Source organism: Giraffa tippelskirchi, chromosome 2 (assembly GCF_054371585.1).
Source record: "Giraffa tippelskirchi isolate mGirTip1 chromosome 2, T2T-mGirTip1v1.2.pri, whole genome shotgun sequence".
In the NCBI taxonomy this organism is placed as follows: Eukaryota; Metazoa; Chordata; class Mammalia; order Artiodactyla; family Giraffidae; genus Giraffa; species Giraffa tippelskirchi.
This window is the reverse complement of record NC_137276.1, coordinates 166,662,305-166,681,035: the sequence shown is the minus strand read 5'-3', so window position 1 is coordinate 166,681,035 and position 18,731 is coordinate 166,662,305. Positions and strand designations below refer to the sequence as shown.

The window sequence follows — 18,731 nt, the reverse complement described above, 5'->3', positions numbered from 1 at the left end:
ACAACAGAGAATGAGATTGTTGGATGGCATCACCAACTTGATGGATATGAGTTGGAGCAAGCTCCAGGAGTTGGTGGTGGACAGGGAAGCTTGGTGTGCTGCAGTCCACGTGGTCACAAAGATTTGGACATAAACACAACTGAGTGACTGAACTGGTCTTTTTGGTAACAGCCATCCTAACAGGTTTGAGATGATATCTCAACATGGTTTTGATTTGCATTTCCCTAATGACTAGTGATGCTGAGCACCTTTACAAATATCTCTTGGCTACTTAGACGTCATTTTTGGAAAAATGTCTATTCAAGTCCCTTGCTCAGTTTTTAACTGGATTACTTGATGTCCTTGTGGGGCAGTTGTTTTGTTTTTGCTATTGAGCTAGATATGTGTTCTTTATATATTTTAGTCATTAATCCCTTTTAAATATATGATTTGCAAATATTTTCTCTTATTTTATAGGCTGCCTTTTCATTTCATTGCATATGGACGAGCAAAATTTTCCCAATACAATTTGTTGAAAAGACTCTTCTTTTTTCCATTGTGTATTCTTGGACCTCTTGTCAAAGATTAGTTGATCGTCTACATGTGGGTTTATTTCAGAGCTCTCTATTCTGTTTCACTGATACACATCTGTTTTTATGCCAACACCATACTGTTTTGGAAGGGCTGATGCTGAAGCTGAAACTCCAATACTCTGGCCACCTGATGTGAAGAGCTGACTCATTTGAAAAGGCCCTGATGCTGGGAAAGATTTATGGCAGGAGGAGAAGGGGATGACAGAGGATGAGATGCCTGGATGCATCACTGACTCAATGGACATGAGTTTGAGCAAACTCTTGGAGATGGTGAAGGATAGGGAAGCCTGGCGTGCTGCACTCCACGGGGTCGCAGAGTCAGACACAACTGATTGAACAATAACAATGCTGTTTTGATTACTATAGCTTTCTAGTATAGTTTGAAATCAAGAATTGCAATGCCTTCAGCTTTGTTCTTCTTTCTCAAGAGTGCTTTGGCTATTTAGAGTTTTTTGTGGTTCCATACACATTTTAGGATTGTTTGTTCTATTGATATTTCTGTGAAAAATGTCATTGGAATCTCGATAGGAACTGCACTGAATTTGTAGATCACTTTGGGTGGTATGGATGATTTAATGATATTAATTCTTTCAATCCATGAATACGGGCTATCGTTCCATTTATTTGTGTCTGTTTCAATTTCTTTCATCAGTGTCTTATAGCATTCAGAGTATAGATCTTTCACCTCCCTGGTTAAATTTATTCATATGTATTTATTTATTTACTCTTTCTGATGCTATTATAAGGGGATTGTTTCCTTAATTTGTTTTTGAGATAGTTCATTGTTGGTGCCTCCAGCTTCTGACACAGGTTTTAAAGACTAGTTCCTTCTGCAGCCCCTTTCCAAAGGCCACATCAATTCAGAGAGAAAAATCAAAACAAAAGCCCCAGAGCTAGAGACAGGAAGGAAGGGAAGCTATTCAAACTCCCTGTCCCTCTCCTCCATAGCACACAATAGTTGAGTCCTCTACTAGAGAAGCATGGCTCCAAAAGAATCCCTCTGACCTGGTGTTTTCTGGTTTCAAAGCCTCTGTTTGAGCACTGTCACTATGGCGACAAGTCTGGGATGCTCTGTTCTAAGTGAGGAAGCTTATCCCTTCAAATATGCTTCTTGAGTTAGCAACAAAGGAATGCATTGAACCTCAACTAATCTCATATTCTCCTGGGAGACCTCTCTCAAGAGGCACTTTCCCCCGTCTTGTCCTCACAAACCTCCCAGGTTTAACACTGTTCAGCCAATAACCTCATTTACATAGAGATTTACAGTTTACTTTGACCCACATCACCTCAATCAAGCCTGAAGAGTCCTCTTCAGTCACATGAGCCTCTTCTACAGCAACTAAACAAGGCCTTTGGTTTTAGGGAGCCCTTCCCCGGAAGGCTAGCAGACATGGGCCCTGCAGCTGGGATGGGACCCAGGAAGGAGGGGTAGGAGGGCAGGGAGTTTATCCACATGACTTTTTCTTTTCCAGAGGGAAGAATCTGCAGAGGCTGTAACCCTGCACGCCTGATGCCCACTCCCCCAAAGCTCTTCTCAGTCTGTTCCAGGCTATTCTGACTTGGCTCATGTTCTACATCATCCCCAGCCCCAGCTGTTCTAAGAGTGGCTGTCAGCTCTGGGGAATTTATCCTCCCTGACCTCAGATGGGTCTTCCTTAATTATGAGTTCCTAGAGTCAGCCTTGGCTTCCTATAACATGACGTAAAAAGAAAACTCTCCTTTATTTTCTCTCCTCTATGATGTCATTCTCCTTCACTTCTAGTCACCACATGTGTACGGGTTTGCCCCTCACCAAGCAACTCTGCAACACCAGCTGAGTGTCCTACAATTTAACTCAATTCTGACATTCTCTACCTGGAAAGAACATCAAATCCCACAGACTGCACCCACTTCATATGGCAATTGCAAGTCTGGGTAGTCACCTGTACTTCTGAGCAACTGGCTCTAAGTCAGAGGTTCCCACACCCCCTCCTTAAGTTTGATCATTAGCTAGGAAAGCTCAGAGAACTCAAGAAAACGGTTTACTTATTAGATTAGTAGTTTATTACATTGGCTATTAAAGAACGTGAATAACCAGTCAGATGAAAAGATACATAGGGTGACGTCCTGAAGAGTCCCAAGCATAGGAGCTTCTTTCTCATGGAGTCTGGAGTATACCACCTTCCTGGCACATAGATGAATCAGCCTAGGAGCTCTTCAAACACCATCCTTTTGGGTTTTTATGGAGGCTTCCTATCATAGGCATGATTGATCACATCATTGGCCATTGGTGATTAAATCATTCTCTAGCCCTTCTCCCCTCCCCAGAGGTCAGGAAGTAGAACTGAAAGTTCCAACTCTAATCACCTGGCTGGTTCTGCTGGCAACTAGTCCTCTTCCAGTGGTCTTCTAGGGGCTTTCCAAAAATCACCTCGTGAATATATGCTCAGTGGTCAAAAGAGGCTCGTTATGAATAACAAAAAACACCCATTTCATCTTTATGCTCTAGAGCTATTTAAGGATTTAAGAACAAAAGATGTGCATATAGCTCTTAGCACTTAAGAAATTGCAATGGTTTTAAGAGCTAATTCCAGAAAACATGACAAATTTATTACAAGAGCATATCACAATAGTGCTGTACTGTGCTCAGTCACTCAGTCGTGTCTGACTCTTTGCGACCCCATAGACTGTAGCCCACCAGGCTTCTTTGTCCATGGGGATTCTCCAGGCAAGAATACTGGAGTGGGTTGTCATGCCCTCCTCCAGGGGATCTTCCCAACCCAGGGATTGAACCCAGGTCTCCTGCATTGCAGGCAGATTCTTTACTGTCTGAGCCACCAGGAAAGCCCATACCTCTTAATAGTTTTATAACACTGGGGAAGTAATTTAACCCTTTTTTAAAATTTTATTTTTAATTGGGGGATAATTACAATATAGTGATGGTTTCTACCTTTCCAAGCCTGTTACCTCCTCTGTAAGATGGGGACAAATACATCTATCCAGTGGGTTTGATGATAAGGACTGAGGACCAGACGCCTTCTACAACACTTAGTTCCTTCCCATCCTAGCTCACTTTGCCCTCAGGGCGTAGGCAGTCTCTAACCTCTTATGAAGGTTCATAACAAAAAGGTAAAACGATGTACCAACCTCTCACTGACCTCTCTAGCGTCTGTTTTTTGGTCACCTAAATCATTTCTGGGTGATGTATAATTCTTTCCCTTCAGTTTTCAAAACAAACAAGAGAAGCTGTTCAACCTCATTTGTTTTTATTATGAGAGGCAACGAGGTAAGAACAAAGATTATCCTAGGAGGCAAAACTTCTGGGTTCCAGTCACCCCTGCTCACTGAGTTCCTCAGCCTCTTTAGTCTCCAGGAGTTTCTTTCTAAATAACTCCCTTGCCTTACCTCCCAGAGGAAAGTGGCTGGATAGGTTGCTCTGTTAGAGGCCCTTTCCACTCTAAGATCTCCCTTTAAGGGGGTACCAAACATAAAATGGGAATAAATCAGACTTTGCTGAGAGACTGGTCTTGCCCTCTAGGAGTGTTCTAAAATCAAGCCCCACTTCTTAAAATAAACATTTCATTTGGAAATAATTTTAGATTTTTAGAAAAGTTGCTAAGATGATGCAGAGAGTTCCTTTAACCAATTTCCCCTAATGATAACATCTTACATTACTATGGTACATTTGTTAGAACTACAAAACCAACATTAGTACACTATTATTTACTAAATTCCAGACTTTATTTGGATTTCCCCACTTTATCCACTAATGTCCTTTTTTCTGTTCCTGGATCCAATCCAGGATACCTCATTGCATTTAGGATAAAATATCTTTTAAATGGTGAAAAATTTCCAACACGGAGACAAACAGAACTTCAGTAAAAAGAACATCAGAAACACTTGATGCTCTTTTTCAGCCCTCTCTTCCCATTTTCAAGCCTTTTCCTTTCTCCCTAGAGAATCACGATCACAACCTTATTGTTTATCATTCCCAGGCACGTTTGCATGGATTCCTAAAAATATATACATATATATATAAACATAATAAACACTATATAGTGTTGTTTTCCAGACTTTAAATTAACATAAACGTTATTCTTTTTGCATCCTTCCATAACTTGTTTTTTCATTTAACATTGTTTTGAGATCCATCTGTTAGGAAATAAAATGATAGTTCTTTCAACTGCTATACATAATATGTATAGTATTTCATTCTATGAGTACACCACTATTATCATACACCTACTGACAGATATTTAAACCATTTCCCTTTTTTTTTTCTGCTGCAATAGATGCTTTAATGCATGTTTGCTGATGCACAGAAGACTCTATCTAGGACTAGAATTTCTAGGTTAAAGGTGTAACCAAATTGTTTCTTAAAGCTGTTGTAGTGATCTACACTCCTTTCAGAAGTGAGTCTGTTGCTCCACTTCCTCATCCTTACTTGGAAGTGCATTCATTTTGTAAATTAATTGGGAGAGAATTGGCATCTTTATGATGAGTCTTCCAGTTCAAGAACACAGCAGCTTTCTTTTTATTAAGGACCTTTTTTTTCCTTTTAATAACTGTAATTTCTCCAAAAATTTTCTTGTACATATTTTTGTTAGGCATACGTTTAGGCATCTTGAGGCTTTTATTACTACTGAAAAATAGAAATTTTTAATTAATTTTTCTAATTGGCTATTACTGATGAATAAGATTTTGATATGTTGATTTTGTGTCTAGGGAAACTGGCAAGCTCTTACTATATATTTTCCACTTATAGACCTCAGGAAAGTCATATTGTATGCAAATAAGGACATAGCTTTCAAAATTCACATCATTTTTCTTATTTTATTGCATTGGTTAGAATCTCCTGTACAGTGCTAAATATAAATGACAAGAAAGGGCATTGTAATCTTTTTTGTGTCTTTAATTAAAAGAAGCCTACAGTCTTATTGTAAGGATAGTTTTTGCTGGACTATTTTGATAGCTGCTCTTTATCAAGTTAAGGAAATTCCCTTCTAAGTTTCCTGAAAAGTCTCTTCAATCATGAATAAAGCACTAAATTATGACAACTGCTTCTTCTGTATCTTATAGACTACAGGTATCAACTGATCTGCTAATATGATTTATTACATTAACACATTTTCTGATGTTGGATCATTCTTAATCTCATGCATAAATTCTATTTAGAATGTAAATATTTGAAATAGATTTGCAAATATTTCATAGGAATTTATGTTCATAAATTGAATTGGTCTGTAATTTTCCTTTCTTGTATTCTTGTCGGATTCATGAATTTAGGTCATATTGTCATTGTAAAAATAAATGAAAGTGAAAGTGAAAGTTGCTCAGTCGTGTCCAACTCTTTGCGACCCCATGGACTCTACAGTCCATGGAATTCTCCAGGTCAGAATACTGAAGTGGATAGCCGTTCCCTTCTCCAGAGGATCTTCCCAACCCAGGGATGGAACCCAGGTCTCTCATATTGCAGGCAGATTCTTTACCAGCTGAGTCACCAGAGAAGCTTTTCCTAATTTTCTATTCTCTTAAACAGTTTGTTAATATTAGGATTATCTACTTCTTTGAAGTTAAGTACAGATGTAAATCACCTAAGTATGATATTTTGGGGTGAGAAAGTCTTGGTTATTAGTTTAAGTTCTTTAATGATTTTTGCTTTATTGGTATTTTCTGTATTTTTTTAAGTAATTTTGGCAAAAAATATTTACCTAGAAAACCATGTCTTCTCCCAATCCAAATTTTGGCATAAAATTCTTCAGAGTATAATCTTATGATTTTTATTATATATTATACATGTGTAGTTATAGTTCCCTTTCTTCCAAAATATTTTTGTGGCTCTTTTCATGAATTAAAAAACACTTAATTAGGGATTAATCAGTTTTATAACTCCTCTAAGTTACTTTCTATATTATTTTGTTTGTTTTCTTAGTGTCCTTACTTCTACTTTTCTAAAGTTTTATTTTCTTTCTTGTCTATCTTCTTGAGATAGACATGTATAGGCAATAATAGATGTCTACACAGTATGTATTCTCCCTTTGTTCTTTATTAGCATAATCCTTATTTAGTTTTGGAAAGCAACATGTCAAACGAAAAAGCAAACAAATTATACTTTCAGGCTCTGCTATACCTAGGAAATGCCATATGACATACTTCTTACCAATGACATATAAGTGGAAGTTACTGGGTAGGACTTCCAGGAATACTCTGTAATTAAAGATATTCTTCCTTGAGAACCCCATGAACAGTATGAAAAGGCAAAAAGATATGACACTGAAAGATGAACTCCCCAAGTCGGTAGGTGCCCAATATGCTACTGGAGAAGAATGGAGAAATAGCTCCAGAAAGAATGAAGAGGCTGAGCCAAAGTGAAAACAACACACAATTGTGGATGGGACTAGTGATGGAAGTAAAGTCCGATGCTGTAAAGAACAATATTGCATATAAACCTGGAATGTTAGGTCCATGAATCAAAGTAAATTGGAAGTGATCAAATAGGAGAGGGCAAGAGCAAACTGAAATGGACCAGAATGGGTGAATTTAATTCAGATGACCATTATATCTACTATGGGTAAGAATCCCTTAGAAGAAATGGAGTAGCTCTCATAGTCAACAAAAGAGTCCAAAATGCAGTACTTGGGTGTAATCTCAAAAATGACAGGATGCTCTCTGTTCATTTCCAAGTCAAACCATTCAAGATCACAGTAATCCAAGTCTATGTCCCAACCACTAATGCTGAAGAAGCTGAAGTTGAATGGTTCTATAAAGACCTATAAGACCTTCTAGAACTAACACCAAAAAAAGATGTCTTTTTCAATGTAGGCAACTGGAATGCAAAAGTAGGAAGTCAAGAGATACCTGGAGTAACAGGTAAGTTTGGCCTTGGAATACAAAATGAAGCAGGGCAAAGGCTTACAGAGTTTTACCAAGAGAACACATTGGTCATAGCAAATGTGTTGCTTACAACAACACAATAGAAGACTCTACACATGGACATCACCAGAAGGTCAATACCGAAATCAGATTGATCATATTCTTTGCAGCAAAAGATGGAGAAGCTCTATACGATCAGCAAAAACAAGACCAGGAGCTTACTGTGGCTCAGATTATGAACTCCTCATTGAAAAATTCTGATGTAAATTGAAGAAAGTAGGGAAAACCACTAGACAATTCAGGTATGACCTAAATCAAATCCCTTATGATTATACAGTGGAAATGACAAACAGATTCAAGGAATTAGATCTGATAGACAGAGTGCCTGAACAACTATGGACATAAGTTTGTAACACTGTACAGGAGACAGTGATCAAAACCATCCCCAAGAGAAAGAAATGCAGAAAGGCAAAATGGTTGTCTGAGGAGGCCTTACAAGTAGCTGAAAACAGAAGAGAAGCAAAAGGCAAAGGAGAAAAGGAAAGATATATCCATCTGAATGCAGAGTGCCAAAGAATAGCAAGGAGAGACAAGAAAGCCTTCCTTAGTGATCAATGCAAAGAAACAGAGGAAAGTAATAGAATCAGAAAGACTAGAGATCTCTTCAAGAAAATTAGAGTACCAAGGGAAAATTCCATGTAAAGATGGGCAAAATAAAGGACAGAAATGGTATGGACCTAAGAGAAGCAGAACATATTAAGAAGAGGTGGCAAGAATACACAGAAGAACTGTACAAAAAAGATTTTCACAACCCAGATAATCACGATGGTGTGATCACTCACCTAGAGCCAGACATCCTGGAATGTGAAGTCAAGTGGGCCTTAGGAAGCATCACTATGAACAAAGCTAGTGGGGGTGATGGAATTCCAGTTGGCCTATTTCAAATCCTAAAAGATGATGCTGTGAAAGTGCTGCACTCAATACGCCAGCAAATTTGGAAAACTCAGCAGTGGCCACGGGACTGGAAAAGGTCAGTTTTCATTCTAATCCCAAAGAAAGGCAATGCCAAAGAATGCTCAAACTATCACACAATTGCACTCATCTCACATGCTAGCAAAGTAATGCTCAAAATTCTCCAAGCTAGGCTTCAACAGTACATGAACCGAGAACTTTCAGATGTTCAAACTGGATTTAGAAAGGCAGAGGAACCAGAGATCAAATTGCCAACATCCCCTGGATCATCAAAAAAGCAAGAGAATTCCAGAAAAACATCTACTTCTGCTTCATTGACTTCTATAAAGCCTTTGACTGTGTGGATCACAACAAAATGTGGAAAATTCTTAAAGAGATGGGAATACCAGACCACCTCACCTGCTTCCTGAGAAACTTGTAGGCACATCAACAAGCAACAGTTAGAACCAGACATGGAAGAACAGATTGCTTCAAAATTGAAAAAGGAGTATGTCAAGGCTGTATATTGTCACCCTGATTATTTAACTTACATGCACAGTACATCACACGAAATGCTAAGCTGGATGAAGCACAAGCTGGAATCAAGATTACAGGGAGAAATATCAGTAACCTAAGATATGCAGATGATACCACCCTTATGGCAGAAAGCAAACAGGAACTGAAGAGCCTCTTGATGAAAGTGAAAGAGGAGAGTGAAAAAACTGGCTTAAAACTCAACATTCAAAAAACAAAGATCATGGCATTCGGTTCTATCACTTCATGGCAAATAGATGGGGAAACAATTTAAACAGTGACAGACTTTATCTTCTTGGACTCCAAAATCACTGCAAATGGTGACTGCAGCCATGAAATTTAAAAGTTTGCTCCTTGGAAGAAAAGCTATGACAAACCTAGACAGCATATTAAAAAGTAGAGACATTGCTTTGCCAACAAATACACGTATAGTCAAATCTATGATTTTTCCAGTAGCCATGTACATACAGATATGAGAGCTGGACCATAAAGAAAGCTGAGCGCCGAAGTATTGATGCTTTTGAACTGTGGTGTTGGAGAAGACTCTTGAGAGTCCCTTGGACTGCAAGGAGATCCAACCAGTCCATCCTAAAGGAAATCAGTCTTGAATATTCATTGGAAGGACTGATGATGAAGCTGAAGCTCCAATACTTTGGTCACCTCATGTGAAGAACTGACTCGTTGGAAAAGACCCTGATGCTGGGAAAGATTGAAGGCAGGAGGAGAAGAGGACAACAGAGGATGAGATGGTTGGATGGCATCACGGACTCGATGGACATGGGTTTGAGCAAACTCTGGGAGTTGATGAAGGACAGGGAAGCCTAGTATGCTGCAGTCCATGGGGTTGCAAAGAGTCAGACACAACTGAGCAACTGAAGTGAACTGTAAGATAGCAAACTCAGTTGGTACATGCCTCTTTCATAACCTGTCATTTTTTTCCACCATCATGCCTGGAATGTGCATATAAAACTGGAAGTAAAGCAGCCACCTTACAACCATGAGGCAGCAAGTTTGAGTATAAAAGCTAAGTTTAGATGAGTCAAAAGTTAGAAGAGCTGGGGTCAACATGGCAACATGGAACCTCCACATCTGCTTTGAACTATCTACCTCCAAATGAGTCGAGTCCCTCCTAAAATTGTGTTCCTCTGAGACAGGAGGGAAGAGGGCAGGGCACAGCTGAAACCATGCATCTCAGATTGGAACTTGAACCCATGCTTTTTTAACAAGGTCATACACCTGGTTTCAGGGTTTACTGAAGCTCAAGTTACTGATGTCTCATTGCAGAAAAACTTCAGTGAGACACAAAATGATAGGTAAGAAATGGGTTTATTTAGAGAGAAATTCACTCCACAGACAGAGTGTGGGTCATCTCAGAAAATGAGAACAACTCTGAAATATGGTGTGGTTAGTTTTTATGGGCTGGGTAATTTCATAGGCTAAGGAGCGGGAGGATTATTCCAGCTATTTTAGGGAAGGGGAGGGGATTACCAGGAATTGGGCCACCACACACTTTTTGATCTTTGATGGTTGGCTTCAGAACTGTCATGGCATTGGTGGGTGTGTCACTTAGCTTGCTAATGTGTTACAATGAGTGTATACTGAGGTTCAAGATCTAGTGGATGTCTGCCATCTTGGACCTATTTGGTTTGAATCAGTTTATGTCTTATCCTTGGGCTATGTCATTCTTTTAAAGTTTGTGTCCTGACCCCTTTCCTTCTGTTTCAGAACCATTAAAAGAATGACACAACCCTTAAGAAGAGAATATGACATAGGTATACATATATATAGGCTTCCTTGGTAGCTCAGCTGGTAAAGAATCCACCTGCAGTGTAAGAGACTCTGGTTCGATTCCTGGGTAGGGAAGATCCCCTGGAGAAGGGGTAGACTTCCCACTCCAGTATTCTTGGGCTTCCCTGGTGGCTCAGATGGTTAAGAATTCGCCTGCAATGCAGGAGACCTCAGTTCAATCCCTGGGTTGGGAAGATCACCTGGAGGAAGGCATGGAAACCCACTCTAATATTCTTGCCTGGAGAATTTCCATGGACAGAGGAGCCTGGTGGCCTACAGTCCATGGAGTTGCAGAGTCAGACATGACTGAGTGACTAAGCACAGCACAGCATACATATATATGGCTGATTCATGTTGATGTATGGTAGAAACCAACACAACATTGTGTAACAATTATCCTCCAATTAAAAAAAAAAAGAACAGAATATGACATAAACTGCTTAGAACCTATTAGGCCCAAGATAGTGCAAGATTCAAACTTTAGTAGACCTTGAGCCTCATCATATGCTCACTGTAACACATTAGCATTTGCTAAATTACGCATCAACAGGTGCCGTAACTGTTCTGAAGCTGAACATAAAGGGCCAAAAAGTGGGTAGTAGCCCAATTCCTGGGAATCCCCACTCCTTGCACAAAATAGCTGAAATAACCCACCCCCAAGAAAGAAAGCTTTCTTGATTAAACTGAGAGATCACCTGAGCCAGTCTAAACCAAAAAGACCACCTAGCCAACCCAAAAATTAATGATATATTTGAGGTGGTTTGTTATGCAGCATAATCTAGCCCATACAGAAATTGATTCCAGGAGTGGGGTGCTGCCATAACAAAAGTCTGAAACATGTGGTGTTGGGTTTGGAATAGGGTAGTGACCAGACACTCAGTAACGAAACAGATTGCAAAGGCTGAAAAAATGGGGCAAAAAAATGCTACAGCAAATTTGTAAAATGATGACTCATACAATGTACAGAAAGAACATCTGGTAAATCTGAAGTTGGCAGTACCCTGAGAGAGAAAGAAAATGTCAGTTACAGGTAAGTAGATCTCCAGAGAGAATTTGGAAAGTGCTACTTGGGTGGTCTTTACTACATATGATAAAGGATGGCAAGACAGAGGGATGGGTGAAAGAAGGGAATGTTCAGTTTGCAGCCTAAATTTAGATAGAAAACAGGGCCCAGGGCCTCCTGCATTGGAAAACAAAACTCTCATCTGTAGTCTCCCCATATCTGAATAGCTTTCAAGTAAAAGATTCTCAAAGTGAAAGAAGACCTTAGGACAAAGAGAAAAGCAAGGGTATGGCCACTTGTTAAGACCTCTGAAAGATTTAAGAAAGTGCCTAGCGTACTTTCTCAGCTAGACAGAAAGGTATGATAGAGCCTGATCCCAAATCACAGTGAATAAATCTAGAGAAAAAATAATTGCGGGTATGGCTTTTGTTGAATAAAGTAGACTATATATAAACTGTTACACAGAAAGCCCAAAATGTTAAAAATAAATAAACAGAACTATACCAGCAAAAGCACCATCAGCTTGAACTAGAGGGAACTGAAATTGATTAAACTGCAGAGAGGTCTCTAGGCTCTCAACTACCGATGGGCAGGAAGCCAGATGAGAAAGCTACTGAATTGTTACCACGTTTCTAGGGAAATAAAGGAAAGATTTCTCAAGATAGAGAACCAAGGCGCTGAAAAATGGAGTCTAGAGCCTTGGAGGACAATGGACTGGGAGGGCACTCCCAGGAAGCAGAACGGAGCCCTAATCAAGGGCCTAAGGGGGCTTTTAGACCAGTGACTGCTATAGATCTCCTGATCTTCCTCTTTTGAAGCGAAGTGTCTATTCAGTTAACCTGCCTCTGTCTCACCACTGTATGTCAAATGCATATGGAGGTGACTTATCACTTTTAATTCACAGATCTCTGAGTCAAGAGGAGCCTTACCCAAGGAGCCACATCTAAGAATCCTCATTCATCCTGATGTGATAAGATCATGAGATCACAGGCTTCCAGCTTGTTGCTATAAATGGGATGAGACAGAAAACCTGGAATAGGATTAGCAAACTTTACATGTGGGAGAAACGTGAATAATCTGTGACAAAGGAGTAGACTGTGGTAGATTCTAAAAGCAGCCACAAATTCTTTTCCTCCTACCAAGGGGTGGAATCTATTGCTCCACCCTTGCAACTGAACTTGGCTGCATGACTTGTTTTGACTAACAGGACATTAGTATTAGTAAATATGATACAAACGGAAGCTTAAAAAGTGCTTGCACAAGGAGGCTTGCTCTCTGGCTGCATTTGGAAGCATAGACTATCATGTGAACAGCCTCAGAAGGTAATTTGGAAGTTGAGAGGCAATCTGGAAAAGAACTAAGGCATCCCAGCTTGCAGGCAGTCAACTTCCAGACAGGACTGAGGCTATCCTAGATCATCTAGCCATCCACCAGCCCATCACAGATGTGTGTGATAGTCAAGATCAGCTGAATTGACCCAGATTTTTAAAACTGCCCAGTCACTCCAAAGATAGAGCTAAATAAGATAATGTTCAAGTCATTACGTTTTGTAGTGGTTTGTCATGCAGCAAATCTCAACTGATGCAATGATAATTTTTCTTACAAAGTCTATAATTATCATCTTCCTGACTCTGAATATGGATTTAACATCCCCCACCCAAAAGCCTGCCCCATATTGCTATTGTTGCTTAATTTTCATTGTAATCATATTTTTAAATCACACACAGGACTTTTTTTTTACATACTGCTACTGCTACTGCTAAGTCGCTTCAGTCGTGTCCGACTCTGTGCGACCCCATAGACGGCAGCGCACCAGGCTCCTCCGTCTCTGGGATTCTCCAGGCAAGAACACTGGAGTGGGTTGCCATTTCCTTCTCCAATGCATGAAAGGTAAAAGTGAAAGTGAAGTCGCTCAGCCCTGTCTGACTCTTAGCGACCCCATGGACTGCAGCCTACCAGGCTCCTCCGTCCATGGGATTTTCAAGGCAAAAGAGTACTGGAGTGGGGTGCCATTGCCTTCTCCGTTTTTACATACATTAATATCTAAATCAAATATTAAATATTTGATCAAATTGCCAACATCCATTGGATCACAGAAAAAGCTAGAGAACTCAAGAAAAAATCTGCTTCATTGACTGTGCTAAAGTCTTTGTCTCTGTGGATCACAACAAATTGTAGAAAATTCTTCAAGGGACAGGAATACCAGACCATCTTACCTGCCTCCTGGGAAACCTGTATGCAGGTCAGGAAGCAACAGTTAGAACCGGACATGGAACAATGGACTGGTTCAAAATTGAGAAAGGAGTATGTCAAAGCTGTATATGGTCACCTTGCTTATTTAACTTATACTCAGAGTACATCATGCAAAATGCCAGACTGGATGAAGCACAAAATGGAATCAAGATTGCTGAGAGAAATATCAATAACCTCAGACACGCAGATGACACCACCCTTATGACAGAAAGCCAATTAAAGAGCCTCTTGATGAAAGTGAAACAGGAGAGTGAAAAAGCTGGCTTAAAACTCAACATTCAAAAAATGAAGATCATGGCATCCAGTCCCGTCACTTCATAGCAAATAGAGGAGGAAACAATGGAAACAGTGACAGACTTTTCTTGGACTCCAAAATCACTGCAGATAGTGAGTGCAGCCATGAAATTAAAAGATGCTTGCTCCTTGGAAGAAAAGCAATGACAAACCTAGACCCCGTACTAAAAAGCAGAGACATTACTTTGCCAACAAATGTCTGTACAGTCAAAGTTGTGGTTCTTCCCATAGTCATGTACAGATGTGAGAGATGGACAATAAAGAAGGCTGAGAGCTGAAGAATTCCTGCCTTCAAACTGAGGTGCCAGAGAAGACTCTTGAGAGCCCCTTGGATTGCAAGGAGATCAAATCAGGCAATCCTAAAGGAAGTTAACCCTGAATATTCATTGGAAGGACTGATGCCGAAGCTTCAATACTCTGGCCACCTGATGTGAAGCGCTGACTCATTTGAAAAGGCCTTGATGCTGGGAAAGATTGAAGTCGGGAGGAGGAGACAACAGAGGATGAGATGGTTGGATGGCATCACTGACTCAATGGACATGAGTCTGAGCAAACTCCGGGAGATGGTGAAGGACAGGGAAGCCTGTTGTGCTGCAGTCCATGGGTTCACAAAGAGTTGGACACAACTGAGTGACTGAAGAACAATATTTAAATGAATACAAATATTCAATCAATTTCTGTGTTCACTGTTGTTTCTTGTGCATCTTTTCTCATTGTTTGATTTTGTAGACTTTTTCCTTCTAAAATATCTTTCAATGGTTCTTTTAGTGAGAGACTTGCGTTTATACTTTTGGTCTTTATTTTTCTCTCACTGTTGTAGGATAGTTTATTTACATATAGTATTTTAGGTCCAGCACTCATAAGTTCTGTCTTCTTCTCCTGCTGCTGCTGAAAGAGCTATCATTTATTTATATATGACATATTTTTAACTCTGATTTTTAGTTGGTTGTTATGGACTGAATGTTTGTGTCCCCTGAAAATGGTGAAGCTTCAACTCCCAACGTGACTATGTTTGGACACTGGATCTTTATAGAGGTAATTTGGGTTAAATGAAGTTATAAGAGTGAGGCCCTGATCAGATAGGGTTAGTGTCCATAGAAGAAGAGGCACAACAGAGCTCACATTCTCTCTCTCCCTGCCACAGGAGGACACAGTGAGAAGGCAGCCATCTACAAGTCAGGAAGACAGCTCTCACCAGAAACTACTGGGTTGGCCAGAAAGTTTGTTTGGTCTTTTCCATAAGATGAGTCTAGCAGCATTTTGTTGTCTTTAACTTTATTAAAAACGATTTTGTTAAGATTGTATTCTGAGAGCTGTCATATTGCATGCCTTTTTAAAAACCTTTTCAAAATTGGTGAATTTTTGTATAGCCGTTTTAATATTAAAGATAGAAGAGTCAAAAGCAACATTTTCAGCATATTATGCTTTATCATTTCAAGAAAGGTGAAAACACAACTGAAACACAAGAAAAGATTTGGGCGGTCTATGGAGAAGTGCTGTGACTGATCGAATGTGTCAAAAGTGGTTTGCAGAGTTTTGTGCTGGAGATTTCTCACTGGATGATGCTCAGTAGATCAGTTTGATCTTGGACTTCCCAACCTCCAAATCTATGAGAAATAAATGTCTGTTGTTTAAACCACCCTGCTGCTGCTGCTGCTAAGTCGCTTTAGTCTTGTCCAACTCTGTGCGACCCCATAGACGGCAGCCCACCAGGTTCCCCCGTCCCTGGGATTCTCCAGGCAAGAACACTGGAGTGGGTTGCCATTTCCTTCTCCAATGCGTGAAAGTGAAAAGTGAAAGTGAAGTTGCTCAGTCGTGTCCGACTCTTTGAGACCCCATAAACTGCAGCCTACCAGGCTGCTCCGTCCATGGGATTTTCCAGGCAAGAGTACCGGAGTGGGTTGCCATTGCCTTCTCCATTAAACCACCCAGTCTATAGTATTTTTTTATGGCAGCCCAAGCAGATTCATACGTCGGTCTGCCTCCTGTCTTTGATATTATGCAATTTCACTATAATATGTGTAATTGTGGGTCATTTTTTATTTAATCACCATAGTACCAAGAGATGAAACTCCAATACTTTGGCCACCTCATGTGAAGAGTTGACTCATTGGAAAAGACCCTGATGCTGGGAAGGATTGGGGGCGGGAGAAGAAGGGGACAACAGAGGATGAGATGGCTGGATGGCATTACCGACTCGATGGACGTGAGTTTGGGTAAACTCCGGGAGCTGGTGATGGACAGGGAGGCCTGGAGTGCTGCGATTCATGCGGTCACAAAGAGTCAGACACGACTGAGCGACTGAACTGAACTGAGTACTAAGAGATACTTTTGATCCAAGAATTCATAGTTCCTCAACTCAGGAAAATTACTAGCCATTTATTTAAATATCACTTCTCTTTCATTCCCTCTGCTCTCTCTGTAACTTTTATCAAAGAAAGCTGAAGTCTGTCAATTTATCTTTCATATCTCTAAACTTACAGGATAACTTTCTGTGTACTGTTCTCCAATCTGTTAACTCATACTTCAGTGGTATCTAGGAATCAGTGTACCCTATCTATTGTGTCTTTATTTGAGTAACTACATTTTTCATTTCACATTTTTTATATACACCTGGGGCTTCCCTTGTGGCTCAGCTGGTAAAGAATCTGCCTGTAATGTGGGAGACCTAGGTTTGATCCCTGGGTTGGGAAGATCCCTTGGAGAATGGAAAGGCTACCCATTCCAGTATTCTGGCCTGGAGAATTCCATGGACTATATATTCCATGGGGTCACAAAGAGTTGGACACGACTGAGCGACTTTCACTTCACTTCACTATATACACCTGATTTTATTTTATTTCTGTTTTTTCATAATTACTTATTTTTTAAAATAATTTTATTTATTTACTATTGGCTTCACTGGGTCTTCACTGCTTTGTGTGGCCTTTCTCTTTGCATGGTGTGTAGGGGCCACTCTTCATTGCAGTGCCCGGGTTGCTCACTGAAGTGGCTTCTCTTGTTGCAGAGCACAGGCTCTAGGCACATGGGCTTCAGTAGTTGTAGCATGCAGGCTTGGTAGCTGGAGCTCACAGGCTCTAGAGTGTGAGCTCAGTAGTTGTGGTGCATGGGCTTAGCTGCTCCATGGTATGTAGAAATTTCTTGGACCAGGTATTGAACCTGTGTCCCTGGCATTGGTAGGTGATTCTTATCCACTGTGACTCCTGGGAAGTCCTCATAATTACTAATGAAAGTTATGCTTTCTTTTTTTTTAAGGACAGGGTACATCTTCTACCTACTTATTATAAAGTTTCCTTTTTAGTCTATTCTGTAAAATTAATTTCATTTGGGATAATTTCTTATTCTTACAATTGATTCTATTACTTGTGTTTCTTGATTTGCAGTTTTGGAACTGCAAGTTCCTTTTGAGAATGTTCTTCTCACTTTTGTTATCTTGTTCCTCTCTCTGATCCCATTTCTTCTTGACCCTCCAGGCCCCCAGTGCAGAAGCAGGTGGGTGTTACAGCCCCACAGGGACATGACAGCAGCAGTCATAGAACCAGCAGGCAGCTGGGCTCAATTCCTGGTAGCGAGGTTGTGTGCTTGTCCTTGCTTTCCTCAGTCCACAACTCCTGTCTAAGTCTCAGTCAGCATGCTGACAGTCTCTCGTCCCTTTCACACACCCAGGCTTCCTTCATGACTGGTGAGCTCTTAAAGAAGGCTCTGACTTCAAGCCTTGTGGCTTCCCAGATGGCTCAGATGGTAAAGAATCTGCCTGCAATGCAGGAGGCCGGGTTCAATCCCTGGGTTGGGAAGATCCCCTGGAGAAGGAAATGGCAACCCACTCCAGTATTCTTGCCTGGAGAATCCCATGGACAGAGCAGCCTAGCAGGCTACAGTCCATGGGGTTGCAAAGAGTCAGACATGACTGAGAGACTAACACTTCAAGCCTTACTCTGGTTTCTCAATGTCTTCAGAGTACTTTTTGTCCCTTTATTTCATAGGAGCCATACTCTTCACAGCCACTGCCTCTATCCAACCCACAGCGCAAGAAGCTTCAGCCCCTGGTCACCTTTTTGCCAGTCTCTTCTTTTGTGATCCACAGAGATGATTACTTCACATCTGAGGCTGGTGATGTCCATTTTTTGTTTTCTCTCTCCTTTTGTTCCTCAGAGACATGAATTCAGAGTAGCAGCTTCCAAAATGCAAACAAAATGTAAATTAGCAACCTGGTCCTCCTTCCCAAAGTTGCAAGTACTCCCAAAATAAAACTTAAAAAAAGGACAAGGGGGTCATATGTGAATGTCTGTCATTTCTCTCTGGAGTCAGAGAAGGATCTTCACTTACTAAAGCTTCTTTGTCCAAAAGGACAGGTGTGGTGAGGAAGGCAAAGAGACCCACTGCTCTTGGCCTCTACCTACCCTGGATATTTGGGAACTTCTCCTTTTAGATCTACACTATTTATTGATCAAACAAACCAGAACAGGACTTTGGAAAGAATATGA

General features: G+C 40.5%; 1 protein-coding gene across 1 annotated transcript in view; it reads right to left on the bottom strand.

Moving 5' to 3' along the window:
- Positions 1 to 18,731, bottom strand: part of LOC145539620 (uncharacterized) — a 48,181-nt gene that overhangs the window by 1,000 nt on the left and 28,450 nt on the right. The gene's annotated exons all lie outside the window — the stretch shown is intronic.